Raw genomic sequence first — 6,673 nt, 5'->3', positions numbered from 1 at the left:
GGGGAGGGAGGGATGGAGGATGGGGGAGGGAGGGAGGGAGGGCGCTGCCGTGCACCGAGGATGAGGGAGAGAGGGAGGCCACCGCCACCGGATTTGAGCTGAGGGAGGGAGGGAGAGGGATAGGGGGATCCGCAAGGGGAGGGAGGGATGGAGGATGGGGGAGGGAGGGAGGGCGCTGCCGTGCACCGAGGATGAGGGAGAGAGGGAGGCCACCACCACCGGATCTGAGCTGAGAGAGGGAGAGGGGGATCTGCACGGGGAGTGAGGGAGGGAGGGCGTCGCCGTGCACCGAGGATGAGGGAGAGAGGGATACCACCAAATCTGAGCTGAGGGAGGGAGGGAGAGGGAGAGAGACGCAGTGGCAGCCGTGGGAGGTGGCGGCGGCCGTCGGCGTGCTCGTCCCCGAGGCGGATCCGGCCGGAGGCGGTGGCCGCGGACCCGCACGTGGCAAGAGGAGGCAGGGGCAGCCCGCCGTCCAGCAGTCCGTCACCAAGCCGTTCCCCCGTACGGCACAGATGGAGTAGTCCGGCGCCAAGTCGAAGAAGAAGGCGGCGCTCTTCTCCACCACCGCCCAGGTCACCTCAAATGATGGCACCGTTCTAGATGGTGCGGACCCGGGATGCGCCGCCTCCTCTCGGGGTCTGTGCCGCCGCCATTGCTGCCACGTTCTTCCGAGAAGCCATTGTCACCGCCTTGGTCGTCGTACATGGCGTCGCTGGATGCTTCATCGACACATCAAGTCAGAATTGGAATCGCAATCGAATCTCGAAGACACCCGTTCGGATTCCATGGTACGCTCGACACGAACTCCTTTCGTTATTTTCCTGTTTATAGAGATTTTGGTTGAAACTGAAATTAAAAGTTGCCATTGGGACATCCTGATCTCGCAAGATTCGTTGGGACATCCTAATCTCGCAGGCGACCTGACCTCGCCGAGGTGGACAACGTTCCTGACCTCACCGGGCACGATCAACCAAGGTTGGCTTCTTACATGCTGTTTCTCCCTCTTCTCTGATTCTTATGTTATTACTTATCATGTACTGACAAAAGTAGTAAAAGAAAGAGAGCTAAATTAACTGGGACATGTGATTTATGGTTCAAAATGTGCACAGTATGAGTAAAATCAAGTAACTCAGTTGGCAAATCCTAATTTGTAGATGCTGTTACCTTTGATTCTCTTCCGAGTTGCAGTTCCAGTGGCCATCCAGTGATATGTCTCTGAACGACATCAACTTGGATGAAAGTTATTTTCTGCCTTGGCTTATAGGATCTTATTTCTTCATGTTTTGCCTAGACAGTTTGACAAAGACGAGCACCAATCCAGGAGGAGGATAAGCTTGACTTAGGCTCAGTGAACTTCTTTCCAAGTGTGAGTCCAAGGCAAAAAAGATTGATCTTGGTGAGGTTGACCTCAAGACAATCATGGATGGGAGCAAGGAGCTATATTCAGGACAGAGGCTTTCCTTTTGTTGTTCGAGATTTTGCTGCAAGCTTCGATTTTGGAAACAAGTCCGATGGTTATCACTTTGGACTTCTACATAAAAACATATAGCCTACACAAAACAAAAAAAGAGACTGATTTCTAGATTTACCATTGTTTAGTATGTGATTATGGAATATTCACATAGACCTTCAATATTGTTTTCCTTTATAAGATATATGCTGTGAACTGTCTGCTTCTTTTCTTCTGAGGAAGAGCCAATTCAGCAATTGACAAAGAGCAAGACGGTTGCTATTAACTTGTCGAATATAATCAATCTGATCCTCTTTGTCAGAAAAGTCATTGACTCCTCTTTTTGTTAGAAAAGTCGTTGCTTCAGTTGAAACTGTATCCATGGTGTTTATAGCGTCAATGCTGGATTGCCTATTGGACCTTCTGTCAGGGTTCATACTTTGGTTCATGGCATATACACTATGAAAAAGCTGAACAAGCACAACTATCCAATTGGAAAGTGCATGCAACAAGTGGTAAGGACATTGTTTATCTAACCAAATTACTTTGGTTGATTTTTATCATATATAAATTAAAGATGATAAATGTTCTTAATCACATAAGAAAAGCCTACTCAGATGTCAGCTCTGAACTTTTGTGTTCTTGTACATTCTTCAGAATCAGTTTACTTCAAAAGGGTAGCTAAAATGAGTTATACACCGGCATATTTCTGAATTCCACAATACCTAGATCACTCGGAGTGTTGGCTTTTGTTTTCAGAATTCCAGTTAACTGAATAGTTTGACATTTGTTACAGGGAATAATAATTTTCGCATTAGTAATGGGCACACTTGGCTTCCAAGTGCCGATCGAATCAGGGCACCAACTCATAACTCAGGTACATCATCTATGGCTTACATTTAGCATAACACCTAATATTAACTCTCACTTTGTTGCTAATGCTAAACATGTGCGATGACCCAACAGGAGCATGTGAAAATTTCAAGCGTCCTTCGTTACAGCCGTGAAGTTATACCTCATACTGTACTGCCAAACGTTCAAGAACGAGATCGTGAGGCGTGAGCTCAGGATCATTTCTTCGGCGTGATCACAAACTCCATAGGCCTCGCCGTCTGATACATATGGCAGGGTAGATGGACCAAGTTGGTGTTATACTGCCATACTGGTGAGCACAAATGCAATACAATCATCTGAACATTGTGGATTATATAAGTAGAACAGTGCTGTCAGTACATAACTAAATATAATGAATTGTAAAAAATGTAGATTGTGCTCTACATTGATGTGGGCACACTGATTGGCAAGTCCAAGTCTGGCCGCGGAGTACCTGATGAAGCTCACATAACTGATCTGGAACCTCCATGAGGAGATCTGGCACATGGACACGCTGCGAGCCTACACCTTCGGCATGCACTGTTTCGTGGAGTCCCAGTGACCTGCCATTCAACCAGGCACACAACATCAGTCAGTCGCTGCAGGAGAAGTTGGAGCAGCTGCCCGAGGTCTTGCGTGCCTTTGTCCACGTGAACTTCGAGTTCAGAAACCGGGCCGGGCACAAGATTGATGTCTGATTGCTTAGTTACTTCAGACCCCAGTTCAGCTGTAATGCTGTTGTAGATCTTACTTCCTGAGCTCACAACTCTTAAAAGGGCATCTAGATGTCTTTGTTGTGTGACGTCATGAAAATTGGAATACCATTTTTGTCCGGTACCATAAAAAGGGGTCCCCTAAGCAAGAACCGAAAAAATTGCTTAGACCTTGTAAATATCGAAGCCAAGAGACCACCACCGGCGAACCCTCACCTTATCCGAGGCCCGGCTAGACCACCCGGCCCACCTCGAACAATATCCGGGCTCATCCGAAGCGGGCTCGGTCCAAAATGAAACCAGAAGGCCTCAGACGAGGTACCGATTCTCCGCCTCGCCCGAGGCCCCGCGCCACAAGGCCTCGGACGAGGTACCGATTCTCCGCCTCGCCCGAGGCCCCGCGCCACAAGGCCTCGGACGAGGTACCGATTCTCCGCCTTGCCCGAGGCCCCGCGCCACAAGGCCTCGGACGAGGTACCGATTCTCCGATTCGCCCGAGGCCCCGCGCCACGAGGCCTCAGATGAGGTACCGATTCTCCGCCTCGCCCGAGGCCCCGCGCCACAAGGCCTCGGACGAGGTATCGATTCTCCGATCCGCCCGAGGCCCCGCGTCACGAGGCCTCGGACGAGCACTCAGTTACCGACTCGCTCGAGGCTGGCTCGGCATCAACCCCGTCACCGCCGACTTCTCTGACAGGACGTCACGTCCAACCAACGCTTCCAACCACTCCCGCGACGTCGGCCGAACGGCGGCACGATACAGCGGAGTGGCATCGACGCTATGCCATCCGGGACAGGACGGGGCAGGGGTTACCGGCCGCTGTGCTCGGCACTGTGCCCACGGCTGACACCCATGCTGCACTGTGCTGCCTAACCCCTGCTCCAAGGACAGCGTGGCGTGGAAAGTCAAGTCCGGGTCCCTGTAGCCTCGGAATCAGCGTACAAGACCAACTGCTCCCTCCGAGCCTCGGCTATCCGCTTCTGGGCTCCTGTAACCTCGGGACTCGCGCCCGCCGAGCCCCCCCCACAATGGTTCAGCCTCTGCACCGACTAGGCCTCGGCTCTCCACGTTGTCAGCACTCTGGGACCGGCACGTCGTCCGCAGTACGCACCATGCCCTGCGTCAAGCCGCAGGAGCTCCCACGCCGCACAGGATCAGGCGTGACCGACGCGTCGCTCCAGTGCACCGAGGACAAGGCCGCTCCACCGACCATGCCGCCACAGTGACGGGCTATAGGGCTCGGACATACCGCCTCTGCTCACAAAACGCCACGTAACAAATCCATGTACCGCCCCTGTGCCTCCCTTCAACTATAAAAGGGAGTGACCAGGGCCGCTTCTAGGCAATGAGACACACACGGGCAAGCAACGCACAACGCTCTGTAACACACACGTTCCCTCACTGCAAGAGATCAACATATCAAGCAACCCACGCCACTCTACGCAGAGACCTGGGACTAGCTCCCTCTCTCGCTCAGTTTGTAAGCCCCTACTACAAGCACCTCGGTGCAAGGAATACAAGATCGCTCTCTCAGACTGGACGTAGGGCACCTATTGCCTGGACCAGTATAAACCTTGTGTCTCTTTGCATCGCCATCCAGGATTAGGGGCATGCAGTACACTTTCACTAGTCGGTTGAGGACCCACCGGACCCAAAACACCGACAGTTGGCGCGCCAGGTAAGGGAACTACTGCGTGTCAGCTTAGTCATCCCAACAAGTTCCGGATGGCAGACCCCATGCGACCACTGCGTCTCGGCACGGTGATCTGGTTTGGGAGCCTAGAGTTCATGTCTCTAGGATATGAGTACGATATGGTACTCCTCCCACCCAGAGCCCCATCGACCGACGACGACATCATGCACCAACAGCCTAGGCGCAGGCGGCGCCCGGGCCGCCGCTCTCGTCACGCTCGCCAGGCACGACGCGGGCGGGACCACCCTGACACCGCGCGAGCTCAGGGCGACGCACCACGCTCCGCTAGTATCCCATACCAGGCTATTGGTATAGAGTCCCTGGCTGGGGACCTGTCTAGCTTAAGCCTGGGCAAGGGAAAGACGCCAGTGGCGCGCAGCGATGCCCCGTCATCAAGCTCTGCCCCGCCACCTCCTGAGGAGTCAACTCCAACGGAGCGGAGCCCGACGACGACACCATCCTCGTACCCCTTCGGGTTGGGCAATGCCGCCGCCGCATACCAACGTTTTGCCCTCGACCTCATCGCCACAACCCCAACCCACACCCACGCTGACTCCTCGGAGGAGGACGAGGCATGGGCCGGAGCGGACTTCTTTGGGCTTCACGATCCTAAAGCCATGCGCCGCTTCATGGCCACAAGCGACTACTGCTTCGGCTACTCCGACTCCGATGACGAAGACACTTACGATCCCACTCGTGAGTGCTTCAACGTTGAGCTCGAGATGCTGAGCACGGGCGATGAGGACGAAGGGGCAGGCAGTCGCTTCCCACCCCACGAGGGGGCAGGCGACGCCACGCCTCCACGCATCGAGCCTCCAAAATGGAGGTGTACTGCAAGTTGGTATGTCGCCTAGAAGACAAGTTCGACGGCCTCGAACTCAACCACATTGCGCGAAAAATCAATGAGGCCACGGACGAACTGGCAAAGATGGCGTCGGCACGGACCCCGGTCCCCCCGAACATCTTCGCCAGAGACCTCCACAAGCCTTCCATCAACTACGCCTCGGCGGCGGAAGAGGGCCCACCGGTCGAGCCCACCGTAGGGCCCGAGGCCCCCTCTGTCACCGAGACCACTGCGACCGAGCCCGAGGCCATGGAAATCAATGCGGAGCCTCCCGAGGCCGACCAGGGCATGGACTGGCGAGTCCCATTCCTTGATTGCCTCGTTCGGGGAGAGCTTCCTGCAGACAGGACCAAAGCCCGACGGCTTGCGCGACGAGCCAAAACTTACGTCCTCAGCAACGGCGAGTTGTACAGGCGAAGCCCATCTGGCGTTCTCCAACAGTGCATCACCACCGAGGCAGGCCAAGCCCTACTTTGGGACTTGCACGCGGGAGCCTGCGGGCACCATGCAGCGCCTCGGACGCTCGTCGGAAACGCCTTCCGCTAAGGGTTCTACTGGCCAACGACGGTTGCTGACGCCACTAAGCTGGTACGCTCCTGTGAGGGATGACAGTACTATGCGTGGCAGACGCACCTCCCGGCCCAAGCCCTCCAAACCATCCCCATTACATGGCCATTCGCCATGTGGGGGCTGGACATGGTTGGGCCTCTGCAGAAAGCCCCCCGGGGCTATACCCATTTGCTGGTAGCTATAGACAAGTTCTCCAAGTGGATCGAGGCTCGTCCGATCACTCGAATCAAATCCGAGCAAGCGGTGCTATTCTTCACTGATATCATCCACAGGTTTGGTGTTCCAAACACCATCATCACTGACAATGGGACACAATTCACCGGCCACAAGTTCCTGACGTTCTGTGACGACCACCACATCCATGTGGCCTGGTCGGTCATAGGACACCCTAGGACAAATGGCCAAGTAGAACGTGCCAACGGCATGATCCTATAAGGTCTCAAGCCAAGAATATACAACCGTTTGAAGAAATTTGGCAAGAAGTGGCTTACCGAACTCCCGTCGGTCATCTGGAGCCTGAGGAACA

General features: G+C 54.5%; 1 long non-coding RNA gene across 2 annotated transcripts; it reads left to right on the top strand.

Moving 5' to 3' along the window:
• Nucleotides 1–208: 208 nt before the first annotated feature.
• On the top strand, nucleotides 209–3,166 carry LOC136539211 (uncharacterized). Of its 2 annotated transcripts, none has more exons than XR_010779607.1 (6): nucleotides 209–791; nucleotides 892–978; nucleotides 1,295–1,968; nucleotides 2,250–2,330; nucleotides 2,420–2,618; nucleotides 2,720–3,166. It is a non-coding gene; the product is annotated as an uncharacterized lncRNA (long non-coding RNA). The 2 variants fall into 2 exon arrangements; XR_010779606.1 differs by having other exon boundaries at nucleotides 211–791; nucleotides 1,299–1,968.
• Nucleotides 3,167–6,673: the final 3,507 nt, after the last annotated feature.

This window comes from Miscanthus floridulus, chromosome 2 (assembly GCF_019320115.1).
Source record: "Miscanthus floridulus cultivar M001 chromosome 2, ASM1932011v1, whole genome shotgun sequence".
NCBI classification, from domain to species: Eukaryota; Viridiplantae; Streptophyta; class Magnoliopsida; order Poales; family Poaceae; genus Miscanthus; species Miscanthus floridulus.
The sequence above is the reverse complement of the archived record's forward strand: the minus strand, read 5'-3'. Positions and strand labels throughout refer to the sequence as shown.